We start from the raw sequence: 15,095 nt of genomic DNA on the forward strand, positions 1-15,095 counted from the left end.
TTTTGCGTATTCGTACAGCTCCTCGAAAGGATTTGGGTTTATCCCCCTATGAAATGCTGTTTGGACTGCCTTATATGGGAGCAGCTGGGGAGTTACCAGTTCCTGAAATGAATGATCAATTTGTAAAGAAATATATACTGGGTCTATCCTCCTCTATATCCTCCCTTAGGAAACAAGGATTATTGTCGCAGACTCCACCCTTCGACTTCAAGGTACATACAATCCAACCAGGAGATTGGGTCCTGGTAAAGTCATGGAAAGAAACTAAGCTGCAACCGGAATGGGAGGGACTATATCAAGCACTCCTAACAACTGAGACAGCGGTCAGGACTGCTGAGAAGGGGTAGACACATCACACTAGAATCAAGGGACGGGTAAAACCCCCCAGACAACTCCAACGCGTGGGTGGTCGAGTCGGCTGAAGAACCTTTGAAGCTGAAGTTTAAAAGACTCTAAGTAACCAATTTTTAGTAGCGGCGTGAGCACGGGAAAAGAGCTGTTTTAAATTAAATTCTCCCCTGAAAGGTAACGGGAAAGGGATAGAATGAAAGGGATAATCTTGATAATGCTCTCCTTCCTCTTATCCCAAGGAGTTCTTGCAAGTATGGGTTATGATCCGGATGAGTTAGAAGAGGAAAGAGGGGACACTATGTTCTCAGTCACGATTCCGGATCTCCCTACACCACAAGTGATAGAGACTGACCTATGTTCCCTGATACTATGTGGGGATTTGACGAGCCAACGACAATACTCGGTTGAATCCTTACAATTTTATGCAGACGGAAAGTATCCTCAGGGTGAACTCCCTCCCATAATATTCCTTCATCAGAAACATATGCGGCCAGGACCAGAATGCCTAGACAAGAAATGTAATCCCGTATATATAACAATAAAAGGGACCAAATGGACCGAAAAGTTAGGAAGTTATGTGATAAACGAGACCGGAGTACTGGAAGGGGTGGGGGTGGGGGGAATCCTTCACCACCAGCTGCATCAGGCCATATTTGGAGTCAGAGTAAAAGAAGGAGAGGATAGCAAACTGAAATGTTGTTTCCGGATCTATGTAAATAAAAATCTGAAATCACCTGACCAAAAGGAGAACATCCCTCACTATGACCCAGGGGCAGTAAAAGTGATGGAGGTAAAAGACCTGAGACAGACCTTTGAAATAGAGACTGGATATGAGGAGCCCAATGCCTGGGTAGAATGGGTCAAATACACTGTAAAAAGCTTAAATAAGAGCAATTGCTATGCCTGTGCATCTGGGAGGCTGGTAGCCCAAATAGTACCCTTCCCTCTGGGGTGGAAACGCGACAGAAGGGGCATGGAGCGTATGTTGGCCCCATATCAAGAAAAAGGAGCATGGGGCAATTTGGACTGCACATCCCTGTCTCTAATGTTCCCTCCCGTGGAAGCAAAAAACTTAAAGACTCCCCCTCAGTTTCTTGCTACCGTTGTGAATCACACCTCATGTGTGAACAGACAAGGGGCAGGGCTAACTCATAGTATGGGGGAGTTAGAATCATGCTTAGAGATCAGGAGCATTACGGAGAACGGGACAGGAGGGAACTATTCATCATTGAACATCCCCAGGGCAGATTTATGGTGAAGGAAGGGTACTGAGACCAACTCTAAGCCCCCAGTGGAAGGGTACATGTGCAATTGTCCAATTGGCTATACCATTTACCCTGGCATTTGAAGGATCCAAAACGATCAGGAAGAACAAGAGGTCAGCGATAGGAACTTCTTTTGATGAAAAGATATACCTGGATCCCATAGGAGTGCCTCGGGGAGTCCCGGATGAATTCAAAGCCAGGAATCAAATCGCGGCTGGATTTGAGTCCTTGCTTTGGTGGGTGACAGTAAATAAGAATGTGGATTGGATAAATTATATCTATTATAACCAACAGAGATTCATTAACTATACCAGAGATGCTGTCCAGGGGTTGGCGGAACAACTAGACGCCACTAGTAGAATGGTGTTAGATATGATGCTAGCAGAAAAAGGAGGTGTGTGTGTAATGTTGGGAGGAAAGTGCTGTACCTTCATCCCAAACAACACGGCCCCTGATGGCTCCATAACCCAAGCCCTACAAGGACTAACAACCTTAGCAGAAGAAACAGCAGAAAACTCTGGGGTTAATAACATATTCACTGATTGGTTGGAGTCGTGGTTTGGAAAAGGGAAAGGGATGGTGGTGTCTGTAATAACCTCCTTAATAATAGTGGCAGGAATACTGGTGACAGTGGGATGTTATATAATCCCTTGCGTGCAGGGTTTGGTCCAGCGGCTCATAGAGACAACATTAACAAAGAAAATGTCGGTCGTAGGCCAAGGGGAAAGGATAAATTTGTTGGAAATGGGAAATGAGATGGATGATGAAGTAGATAAGACAGTAGAGAAAACGCTCCAGGAGTTTGAAGTCTCTTAGGTGCAGAAAGCAACAGTAGAATATAAAAGAAAAGGGGGGATTGTGAGACAAATGGTAAGCAAGATGTGTTGTTTCTGCAACTGAGCATATTTTCTAACTACAGAGGGATGAAGGTCACTGAGATAGTAGGGACATCAGCGATTAAGTTAGCAGAAGACTGATTACAGCCGGTCTGAACTGGACATGTTAACAGTTCTTGATAAGACGGATGAGTTCCCATGAGAACTAATCACAGGGAAATGTGGTCAGAAGGGGAGTAGAGGGGACTTGGGACGTGAGCCAACGTACAGCACAGGCTGTGGTTAGGGCACCATGAGCCAATAGGGGAATGACATCACACTATTAGGATAGGGACCACCAATTAGGGGAGAACAACGTATTGTGTAATTGATTAATATGCTCGTAGAAATAGTATAAAACGCTTGCTTAAACTCAATGTAAGGTGTGCCTATCTTTTAGACACCTGGTCTTGCAAGAACGTTAAACAAAATATCTTACTCCTTCAGAACTTGACTCGACTGTGAGAAACGCCGCTCACAGTCAAACAATTCAGTCGAGCATAGTGTCCCCTCTTTCCTTTTCTAACACATCCGGATCATAACCCATACTTGCAAGGACTCCTTGGGATAAGAGGAAGGAGAGCATTATCAAGATTATCCCTTTCATTCTATCCCTTTCCCGTTACCTTTCAGGGGAGAATTTAATTTAAAACAGTTCTTTTCCCGTGCTCATGCCGCTACTAAAAATTGGTTACTTAGAGTCTTTTAAACTTCAGCTGGCTCGACCACCCACGCATTGGAGTTGTATGGGGGTTTTACCGGTCCCTTGATTCTAGTGTGATGTGTCCACCCCTTCTCAGCAGTCCTGATCGCTGTCTCAGTTGTTAGGAGTGCTTGATATGGTCCCTCCCATTCCGGTTGCAGCTTAGTTTCTTTCCATGACTTTACCAGGACCCAATCTCCTGGTCGGATTGTATGTACCGTGAAGTCGAGGGGTGGAGTCTGCGACAATAATCCTTGTTTCCTAAGGGAGGATATAGAGGAGGACAGACCCAGTATATATTTCTTTACAAATTGATCATTCATTTCAGGAACTGGTAACTCCCCAGCTGCTCCCATATAAGGCAGTCCAAACAGCATTTCATAGGGGGATAAACCCAAATCCTTTCGAGGAGCTGTACGAATACGCAAAAGTGCTATTGGTAAGCACTTGGTCCAAGGGAGTTTTGTTTCTCTTATTAGCTTAGATAAATGCTTTTTAAAGGTCTGGTTCATTCGTTCCACTCGTCCAGAGGAGAGTGGATGCCAAGGTATCCAAGAAAATCCCATGATGTTCCTAATCCTTTCATTATCCCCTGAAGCACCTTTGATGTAAAATGGCTTCCCCGATCAGAATCTACATTCTCTACCAAACCATATCTAGGCACTATTTGTTCGAGTATAACCTTTGAGACCCCTCCTGACGTTGCTGAGGTCATCGGGTATGCCTCCACTCATCCGGTCAAGTGATCAACTAGGACCAAGATGTATTTTAACCTTCCCACCAAGGGCAGTTCAGTGAAATCTATCTGGATACTCTGGAACGGTCTGAGGCCTGGTTCCCTTTATTATTAAATTTCTCAGGTCTTTCATTCAGTTCCGGTGTTGTTCATCATTACTATTCCACTGGGGGTCAGTATTGGGATATTTTTCTTCGGCCAGCACAATACCTGCCGCGGGGGGTTTTCCTTTTCCCAAATCCTCATAGCTGACCTCCGTATCATACCTCTTTCTTCCGCAGTAAAGAGGATATTCACTACAGACATTAACTCAGCCCAAGTATAAATATTGGGTCCCAGGAACTGGTCTATTTGGTCGGCCAATCCCACGGGGTCCTCTACAAGGACCTTCATCTCCTTCTGGAATGCCCTCACCTCACCTGACGTTAGGGGAGCACTGACAAAACCAATCTGCCCTGGTCCCATGGGGACTTCCCGGAGGAGATACTGGGGGGTTGTCGTTTTCAGTTCCGGGAAGGGCAGGTTCTCAACATCCTTTCTCAGTTGTTCTACCTCCTTCACTAACTTACAGGTAGTTGCCGATGGTCCTACTACCTGACCTGAACCCACGTCTTTTTCGTTCCCGTCTAAGGCCTCCTCACCCCCCGGCCTTGGCAGTCTCCCATTGCCCTGGCTACCCTGCTCTCGTTGTTGTTGGGCCCCCCCCAACGGTCCCTAAATCTGCATTATTTACCAGTGGATCCGGATTACTCATTAGTGGGGCGTAGGGTGGGGGTAAGTGTTTTAGAACATCCCATGATGGCAGAGGGGTAGTAGGAGGATCCTTTTCTTTTTCCTTGTTTATTATATCCATGGGATATAATCGATATTCACCTCCTCCTACTCAACAAGTTGCATAATCAATCTCCTTTTGAGAGGCTGGTTGTTTTTGCCTCACATAGATATTAAGAGTCTGGCAGACCCAATCCTCGTCCGATCCTTACTTTGGCCAGAAGACGGACGGGCTTCAGATCGGCTCTTTTACCCAAACAAAAGAGCAATATTTAATCATAGTTTTCCTGTCTTTATCCCTAGTATTAGTGTCATAATCCCAATCTTCCAACATCCGTCCCAAAGGACTTTCTGGAGGGATGTTCCCTGGGGCCCCACCCTTCTTCCACAGTTTCCTGGCACCTTTCCCTTGCCCGGGGGACTTAGTCTTACTTCCCCCGCCTCCCATGGTTTATATTACCACGACCCGGTCGCCAAGGCAATACTTAAAAGTCTATTTTCTTACCTTGGTCCGTGCGCGGAGTTGCCCGACCACGACGGTGCCTATCGTCTCCCCTTTACTCGTTCGGAACGACCTTCCTAGGATTCTCAACAGTCCGCTGGCGGAGAGGCCCACCGGCGAGTACTTGGGACCGTTCAATGAGGAACCGGACGCGTCTTCCCAGTCGTCGCCGGCAATTCCCCCACCAGGGATGTTAGGATTCCGGACGAGCCCCCAATTGTGAGAAACGCCGCTCACAGTCAAAAAATTCAGTCGAGTCAAGTTCCGAAGGAGTAAGATATTTTATTTAACGTTCTTGCAAGACCGGGTGTCTAAAAGATAGGCACACCTTACATCGAGTTTAAGCAAGCGTTTTATACTATTTCTACAAGCATATTAATCAATTACACAATACGTTGTTCTCCCCTAATTGGTGGTCCCTATCCTAATAGTGTGTTGTTGTTCCCCTATTGGCTCATGGTGCCCTAACCACAGGCTGTGCTGTACGTTGGCTCATGTCCCAAGTCCCCTCTACTCCCCTTCTAACCACATTTCCCTGTGGTTAGTTCTCATGGGAACTCATCCGTCTTATCAAGAACTGTTAACATGTCCAGTTCAGACCGGCTGTAATCAGTCTTCTGCTAATTGCTGATGTCCCTACTATCTCAGTGCCCTTCATCCCCCTGTAGTTAGAAAATATGCTCAGTTGCAGAAACAACACATCTTGCTTACCATTTGTCTCACATCGACTGAATTGTTTGACTGTGAGCGGCGTTTCTCACAATACTCATTAACTACTGTTTAATTCTTTACTCTTCTCTCGTCCTCTGGCATCCCTATATCTAAAGAAAATTGAAAGTTTATGGCTAGTACCTCTGAAATTTCCATTCCATAATTCCCCCTGTGTCCAAGATGCATGTCCCATTTAGTCATTAGCAACATTAAGTATGCCAGTGTTTCTAATACCTCCTTGTTATCAACGGTCAGCACCCTAGTGTTTCAATTACCTCCTCTGTCATTATGATTTCAGCAGCATTTTCTCCCCAGGAAGGAACAGGTTCTCTTTTGATATCTCCACCGCACTCTCTGTCTTAGAGTGTTCACCTTTCTGGTCCCTAATTCACCCACCCATAATCTTACTAATTTTTAATTATGTATTTGTCTATCAAACACAACATTTTAAGCTGCCTGTCTCTACTAATTCTCAATCTTTACATCCTGATTATTGTTTTAATTATTAAGCTGACATCCTGTTTTATCCTATAGTTTACCTGTTTTATCATCCAGAGCTTTTCCAGTCCTTCCTTTCCCGCTTGTTCAGATTCTCCATCACAATCCAGTCTCCTCTGGAACGGCAGCAGTTACTGCTGGGGTTTCCCACTCTCCCACACAGGGCTTTCCTCACAGCGCCTCCCAGTTCTGCGCAGGTGCGGATAAGACAGCTGCAAGTCCGGTGGGAACTACATTACCCATGCTGCATGGAGACTGCGCAGTGAGGAGCGGCAATGTGGAATCAGGGGAGCCAGCCCGCGGTGCCCGATGGGAGTTGCAGTTCTGTCGCGCGCAGCGGCAGTTGGCTCCCAGCGCTCTGGAGTTGGAATGTGAGGAAGCGCGAGCCACGAGCGGCTGAACCGAATTGAAAAGCAGAGACTGACCCTTGGTAGGAACCAGAGCGATGGCGGTGGGAAGATTCACCATTGCAGGAGATTCTCTGTGTACAACTGAAGAGGTTAAAGTCACACAAGTCACAGCAGTCCCATTGACTGGACAACAGGTGTTATCTAAACGGAATGCAGACCAGACTGCAATGCACAAGGGGTGCCAGTGGGTCTCTTGGATTGACAAGAGACACAATAGAGATAGAATAGATAGAGAAAGCTCATGGAGAATAAGCACCAGGAGAATGCAAATGGGCTGAATGATCTGTTTATGTGCTTTAAAACTAGAATCAAAATAAAAAATGCTGGAAATACTCAACAGTTGAAGCACTGCCCTACCTCCTCACCCTTGCTGCACCAGTCCGAGGACTGACCATCAGAGTGAACCTTATTATGTTGTTAGAGTTGGTCACGCTAGAGTTAATCTCTGAATCACAGTCACTCCCCCAAGCAAGAGGAATTCCCCAGCACAGTTTACACAAGAGTAAAACAAAATACTGCAGATGTTGTAATCTGAAACAAAAACAGAAAACCTTGGAAAATCTCAGCAGGTCTGGCAGTACCTGTGGAGAGAGAAGTTTTGAGTCTGGATGACCCTTCATCAAACTGACCCTTCGTGAGAGCTGACCCTTCGTCAGAACACAAGAGTCAAGCGTAACTCCACAAATCCTTTCAGCATCGGAGGAGCAGCAGTTGGAGGAAATCATGTCTCCTTTTCATTTTTTACAGAAGGATTGCACTATACTACACCAGATAATACAGAGAGGTTAGACAGATAGACCCTGAGTATCAGCCAAGGAACAACTGCAACAATTGAGAGAAGAATTTGAGTCCCTTTGCAGCATTACTCAATACAAAGAAGGTTGGCTTGTGAAACCATCGCCAGCAAATTGATCAGTTCAGGGGAGCTTTGACATATTATCAGATCTGAAAAAGGTCACAACCAACCTTTCAAAAGATTCAGCTCTGAGTGATCAGTCAGGGTGAGGCTGGGAAGAAGTGTGAATGAGTTCCAAATGTGGTGAGAGCTTCAATCATTCATTGAGCCTCATGAATTACTGATTTGTTCTGACAGGTGAGAGGCTCTTTGAGTGTGATGTGGTCTTAACAGGCTCAGTTGTATCACCAGTAACATCAAGGCAGTCGCATGGTAGATAAACTGTGAAGTGTGAGTCTGTGACAAATATTTCTCACGCTCATCCAACTTACATAACCACCAACGCACTCATGCTTGAGAGAAATCATTTACACTTGAGGTTTGTAACAAATAATTTTGAAGGCATGGCAGCCCCACAGACACAAACGCATTCACACGGGCAGAAACTGTTCCATGTGTGAGAAAGCTTTCACAAAATTATGGACATTCAGATTCATCACACAATCCACACGGGAGAAATCTTTCAAGTGTGAGTTTTGTTGTAAGGTTTTCTCAGCATTTTATAGGTTCCTAATAGACCAGAGTGTTCACATAAGGAGGAACCTGTCAGTTGTGAGTTGCGTGACTGAGCATTCACAGTCATCAGCGCTTGTGTGACACCAACGCAGTCAACTGGGGAGAAACCATTCACCTGTGAAGTGTGTAATAGTGCAAATAAATCCTCCCATTCATGGACCTCTGTACACCAACATATTCACACTGGAAAGAAGGCCTTCTAAGAGTGAGATGTGTAATAAGGGCAAATAAACCCTTCCATTCATGGATGTCAGTACACCAACATATTGAAATCCCATAACACCAGTTAAAAGTCCAAACAGGTTTATTTGTAGCAAAAGCCGCATGCCACGGCTTTTGCTACAAATAAACCCGTTTGGACTTTAAACTGGTGTTGTGGGATTTCTTTCTGTTTTACCCCAGTCCAACGCCGTCATCTCCACATCATGACCACCAACCTATTCACACTGGAGAGACAGCCTTCCACGTGTGAGATGTGACTGCTGAAGTGTTCCCCAACAGGAAGAGAACTCTGTGAGGCAGCAGTGCTAATCATTGTCCCAAGAGCATCCTGGTGAACCTACACTACACTCCCTCCAAGGCCAATGTATCATTCCTGAGGAATAATGACAGAACTAAATACAGTTCTCCAGATAGGGTCTAAACACAGTTCTGTATACTTGGAACATAACTCAGTAAATATTTTGAGGTGATTTAGTTAGTAAATGGCGGTGGATTTATGTTAGGGCTAAAAGAGCAACACTCAGCAGCCATTAGGTTCCCCAGCTCCATCTAGTTAACAGCGCTTTCTAATTTCCAACTTTCTGTTCCTCGATCCTCCATTCACCACAATGCTTCTGTAGCTGTCAATCTGGTTTAACACCCTCATGTCTACCTTTTACATCTTTGTTCCCGAAATTAACTTTACTCCCTTCATGGTTGACCTCTCGACTCAAGTCCAAGGAGGTGAAGATTTGAGTGTATCTGGTACACAACTAGTTCAGCCATCCATTGCCAGATCTGACTGGACCACATTAAACAGTAGTGGTCCTGTTTTCCTCTGCCAATACTGCTGAATACTCCAGAATCATCTTGAAAAGATAACCCACAACTTCTCCCCAATACCAGCGTGTTCTTGTGGAAGTTATGTTCCAGCTGGTCAGAGCTCTGTTTAGACCCTATCTGGAGAACTGTATTTAGTTCTGTGCACTGTACCTCAGGAATGATACATTGGCCTTGGAGGGAGTGTAGTGTAGGTTCACCAGAATGCTCTTGGGACTGAAAGGGTTAAATTATGAACACAGGTTGTGCAGGCTGAGCTGACATTCCCATAATTGTAGAAAATGAAGGAATCGTTGGCATAATGATTAGCACTGCTGCCTCACAGAGTCAGGGACCGCGGTTCGATTCCAGTCTTGGGTGACAGTGTGGAGTTTGCACGTACTTCCAGTGTCAGTGTGGGTTTTTTCCAGATGTTTTAAAAGGCAGATCTAGTTAAGCATACCTGCTTTTGGTGCTAACTGGTTCTGAAGAAGGGGTTTATGTCTATGGGCGATACTGCTGAATTGGACCAATAGAGATTGATAGCTATTAAGAATTATACTTTATCATGTTTAAGTATTTTAATTGATAAAAGTTATGCTAATTCTTTGTTATATTCTAACCGTGTTCTTAAATAAAGTTTGTTTTGGTAAAAGCTTTCTAGTGGGTCAATTAAATCATACCTGCAGCAAAACGCCTTATGCTCACCCTAATGCCAAAATCAAAAGTAAAATTTGGGGTCCAGCCTAACTTCACAATATACCTTGGAGTTTGTGATCTGCTCCCTAAACTCAAGACATTCTCTGCAGGCTCCTTAATATCATGATTCATGCGCACAGTAGTGGAGTGGAGGCCATGATTTTATCTTTAGATGCTGGGAAGATGTTTGGCCAGGTATCATGGATGTACCTACTTCAGACTTAAGACTGCCTGAGGTTTAGGAGTGAGGAGGTGAGTTAGTCACCACAGGATTCCTCGACCTGCTCTTGGAGTCACAGTATTTATAGAGCTGGTACAGTTAAATTTCTGGTAAATGGTTACCTCCAGGATTTTGATAGTGGGAGATTCAGCTATGGTAATGCCATTGAATGTCAAGGGATGATGGTTAGATTCTCTTATTTAAGATAGTCATAGGTTTGAACGCTACTTGCAACTTATAAACCAAAGCCTGAATATTGTCCAGGTCTTGCTGCATATGGACATGAATTGCCTCACTATCTGAAGAGTCATGAAGAGTTGGAGTCGGGTCACCTGCTTCTGTTTCACTGAGAATTGTCTGTGTTGTTTACCCTCCAGTGCTCACACAGGGAGCTGACATTTGTCTGCGTTGAACCTTTATCTACATAGACTCTGCAGTATGAGTTACTTTGATTTTTGAATTTCATTTTCCTCCCAACTCTGTAGGATGAGTTCACAAAATCTTGATGTGAGCGGAAGTGCACCAGCTTTGAAACCCTCAGCTGGAATACCATCGGGGCTGCAGGCTTTGTTGTTTTCATCTGTTTGATTTTTCGTTCCAGCTTTCCCATCGATGGTGACTCACCCATGGATTCTACCACAGTCACTGTTGGATAGACTGGGAAGTATTAGCTGTCACTGTGGATTCTGGGTTGAGCAGTTGTTTAAAATGTTATTTCCAGTGTTAATAGATGGCATTGTCGTCCTTAAGAAGAGAAACACCATTCTGTGATGAACAGGATTTTTCCCATTTGACCTCAGTCTATAGATGACCCTGGTGATTTCATGTCATGGTGATCAGTATATTATTGGATGTCTTGGGATTTCTCTTCCCAACACATGTTCTTTACCATCCAGATTTGTCTTTGGATGTCAAACTTGAGCTGTTGAAATGGTGCTTTCTTGAGCTGTGACCTTGGGTTGTTCTGCCAGGCAATGATGGCTGATCGTTTTTGTTCCAGGAGGTCAAATATTTGAGCGCACATTAATCAAGCCAATCTGGTGATGATTATGCTCAAACCAAATGGTTTGGATACAGGAGTTTAGTACTGCTGACTTTATTTTGATCCACTGTTTGGAAATTGAGTTGGATATGTGGAGATTTCCCAGCTGCTCCTGAAATTTCTGTCTTCAGTTGAGCTGTTTTAGGGCTGAGACATTGATCTTCTTCCTCTTGGACTTTTGCGTTTTGTGATGTCTTGGTGCAGGGAGAACGTTCATCACTGATCAAACAAGTCGATGGTCTGTGCAGCAGACATCAGTCCCCTCATGGATCGAGTGATACAGACGTCACAGAGAACTTTGACTTAGTTTTAGAACTTCCAGAGGAACCTCTGACATGGTCTTTGTTTCCAGACAAATCCAAGAAAAATGTTGAGAATAACACCCCCATGGAGAAACTGCAAATGTTCCTTAAGGGCAACCAACAAACTGCTTTGGGTTTTAAACAGATGACTTCATTCGAACTTCTGCATCATCTTTCACACGTGACAGATTTTTTCCATTTCTGTTAAACATTTAGTGTTATACTTATTTAATGATTTTCAACATAATTATTTTTTATTTGCTTGTGATTTAATAATTCTCAGTTTAGTCCACTGAATCAAAATACTGCAGATGCTGGAATCTGAAACAGAAACAGAAAATGCTGGAGAAACTCAGCAAGTCTGACAGCATCTGTGGAGAGATAATAGAGCCAACATTTTGAGTCTGGATGACCCTTCATCAGAACTGAAGAGAAGGAAAATTGGAGAAGACTTATACTATAAGGATGGAGAGGTGGATGGGTGGCTGTAATTGGACAAAGGGAATGTAAGAAATGATGATAAAGGCTGAAGAAGGTGCTGAAAGCATCCAAGTGATCAGAATGTGTGAATAGCAGAACAAAGGTACAGATTGTTAGGGGACTACCTGAGGAACGTGGCAGTAGGCCTAGGGTGGGGAGAGGGAATTGGGGGGGGGAGTTTGGAGACAAGATGGAGAGCAAGATTTCAGAAGTGGAAAAATAAGAATATGAAGTAATAAAGCGTTTTTGTTGCCACTGGAAATGGTTTCCCACATGGAAGACAGCAGCACAGAAGATTGTGCCGAGAAAAAGAAGTCAGAAGTTCTCTGATGAAGAAATGAACATTCTCCTGACTGAGGTAGAATTGAAACAGAACTGCACTCTAGGATGTAGAAAGGTGAAACCACCAAAGAAAGCATAGTCTGCTGCTTGGAAGGAAGTAGCGACTGTGGTCAGTGCTAATAGCAGTGGGCGGTTGATGGTGGATCAATGCAGGAAGAAACTTCATGATTTGATGCATGCTGCCAGGATTGGTATAAAGTAACTTAAATGTATGTGTGCGTATATATGTGAATATCTAAAACTTCAAGTCCTACTGTTTGAGTTGAAAATATAGAAAGATCACAAGGTTTTATTTTACTAACTTTACAAGGTGTTGTAAAATGCAGTTAGCTGGGAGATGACTCTGACTTTGTCATAAGATTGATCTTTAATCAGAAGTTCCCCTGTGTGAGGCTGAAAACTGTCTCCAGCATTCAGAAAATGTGTCACAAGACAGCACAGCAAAGTCATAATTTATTTTTCATTTTCATTCCTTCCTTTAGGTAATGCTGGTCCATAACGCAGAGGAGCGCTTGTTGACTGGAGGGCAGGTTCTGTACATCAAGGAGCTGAATGAAGAGGAGGAGTTAATGAGGAAGCTGTTTGGCCTCTCCAACCCAACGATAAGCAAGAATGGATCACATACGGGGTTGAGTGAAGGTGATGTCAGTATCTGAGTGATTAGACCATCAGGAGGAGAGTTAATTTACGAGATAAAGATAATAATTATGGTTTTTTTTCCTCTGACAGAAACACAGGTGTCTATGGACACATCAGATGGTGATGGAGGAAAGCTGGCAGCAGTGTCCAAGATTCCTGCAGGAGCTGATGAGGAAGGGGCAGAGGTGGATACTTTACAGTAATGTGGCATGGCAGCTGAGTGGAGGAGGGAGAGGAGTGTTAGGAGGGTAAGATGTCTGCAGGTATTGTTGATGAGTTGAAATTAAATGTTGTGGTTTGTGTGAAGGAGGAGGCTTGTGAAGCTCCGCTGCTGTGGTGGGGGAAAGGCGCTCAGAACTTTCCGGAGGTGGGCAACCTGTGGCTTTGGCAACAGAAGCTCCGCCACCTCCAAGAGCACATGAACAACATCAGGCCCATGCCTGCTGGCAAAGATCATGAGGATGATCTGAAGCTTCTTGAGCTGTTATATCAAAGCACAGAGAGTTATCAGGTCACTTCTGACTTGCTTCAGCAAACTCTGACTGAATTTAAGACTTATGTTAGAATCTGCAAAGAAACAATGACATTCTTCAGCAGCATCTACAAAGAAACAATGCAATTCTTCAGCAGCAGAATAAGGTTCTGAGATGTCAAAATGAGATTTAAAACCAGAATCTGCAAAGAAACAATGAGATTCTTCAGCAGCAGAATGAGATTCTTTGTCAGCTTCTGCAGAGAAGCAATGAAACATTGAATGAAATGAGATAGATTTTGTCTCAGATTGTAACGCCTGCACCTGGTCAGCAGCAGCCCAGTGCAGAGACGTCTGCTGTTGGATATGCCTCTGGTACAGGAGAGATCACAATATGGTGACAGGAGAGATGTGGAAGGAATTAGGGTCCCTCCTCCAACATCTCTTCCTCCTACCTTGTTCTTCAGCCCCATTATTCATTATGAGGGATATTTTTCTGTTTTTCCTTCTGGATCTTTGCCACGATGTTGTTGTGCGGGCAGTGGCAGAAGAGACCCAAATCTGGAAGTGTTCCCCCGCACAACCCTGACTTGTTTGCTGGAGCTGAGAGAGAGAGAGCTAAGATTTTACCTGTTAAAAACCTGTTTAAAATAAGTTTAAAGCACTTTACTCTTTGTAGAACTGTTTAAAGCGTTTATTTATTGTATTTACTGCTTTAAGAATTCTGAGGGTGTGGTGAAAAGGCAGTTGTGGACCAGCCTGCTTTAAATCAGCGCCAGGTTTAAAAGGAGGCCTGGTGTAGACAGCGGGCAGCGTCTGAGCGGGCAGCGGAGTGAGGGGGAAGCAGAGTGAGTTAATAGGGCTTAATATCAAAAAGGGCTTGGAGGAAAAAAGGCCAGGTGAGTTTGTTTAAAAAAACAAGGAAAAAAAATTTTTCAAAACTACTACAGCAAGAAACAAGGAAAAAAATTTTTTCCCCATAAAAAATTACAGTGAATAATGGAGGGGCATGTGATGTGTGGTTTCTGTATGATGTGGGAACTGGCAGACCCCAGGGTCCTTCCCAGTGACCATGTCTGCAGTAAGTGCAGGTTGCTGGAGGAGCTCCAGCTCAAGGTGGATGAGCTGGCCTCTGAGCTACAGACACTGAGGCTCATCAGGGGGAGAGAGGGTGCCCCTAGACTGGCTAAATCTAAGGGTCAGGGACAAAAGGGGGCTGCTGGGAGGAGGAGGAAGGGGGGTGAGGAGCGGAGGCCTCAGCCTCTTAATCTGCATAACAGGTTTGAGGTTCTTGCTTCCAGTCTGGAAGAGGACGAGGCAGGTGAGGTTGGTGAGCAAACTGCACACGGTACAGTGATGCAGCAGGACATAGGCAAAGAGAAGGGGAAAAGGAACGTAGTAGTGATTGGAGATAGTGGGGTGAAGAGTATTGACACTGTCCTTTGTCACAATGACAAAGTGCACAGAAGGGTGTGTTGTCTGCCTGGTGCTCGGGTACAGGATGTCGCAGCTGGGCTGCAGAGGAACCTGGAGTGGGAGGGTGAGAACCCGGTCGTTGTAGTACATGTGGGTGCCGGCGACGTAGG

General features: G+C 44.5%; 1 protein-coding gene across 6 annotated transcripts in view; it reads right to left on the reverse strand.

The window, feature by feature from the left end:
• Nucleotides 1–15,095, reverse strand: part of LOC145348055 (uncharacterized) — a 75,567-nt gene that overhangs the window by 18,642 nt on the left and 41,830 nt on the right. For 2 of the 6 annotated variants that reach the window (XM_080196182.1, XM_080196181.1), the window contains exon 1: nucleotides 6,454–6,552. The exons of 2 other annotated variants lie outside the window; for them this stretch is intronic. The gene's annotated coding sequence lies outside the window, so the exon portion shown is untranslated. Of the gene's footprint in view, nucleotides 1–6,453; nucleotides 6,553–15,095 lie in introns of those variants that run through there. 2 more of the 6 variants (XM_080196183.1, XM_080196180.1) reach the window with 2 other exon arrangements.

This window comes from Carcharhinus amblyrhynchos, chromosome 9 (genome assembly GCF_965287045.1).
Source record: "Carcharhinus amblyrhynchos chromosome 9, sCarAmb.v2.hapA, whole genome shotgun sequence".
Classification (NCBI taxonomy): domain Eukaryota; kingdom Metazoa; phylum Chordata; class Chondrichthyes; order Carcharhiniformes; family Carcharhinidae; genus Carcharhinus; species Carcharhinus amblyrhynchos.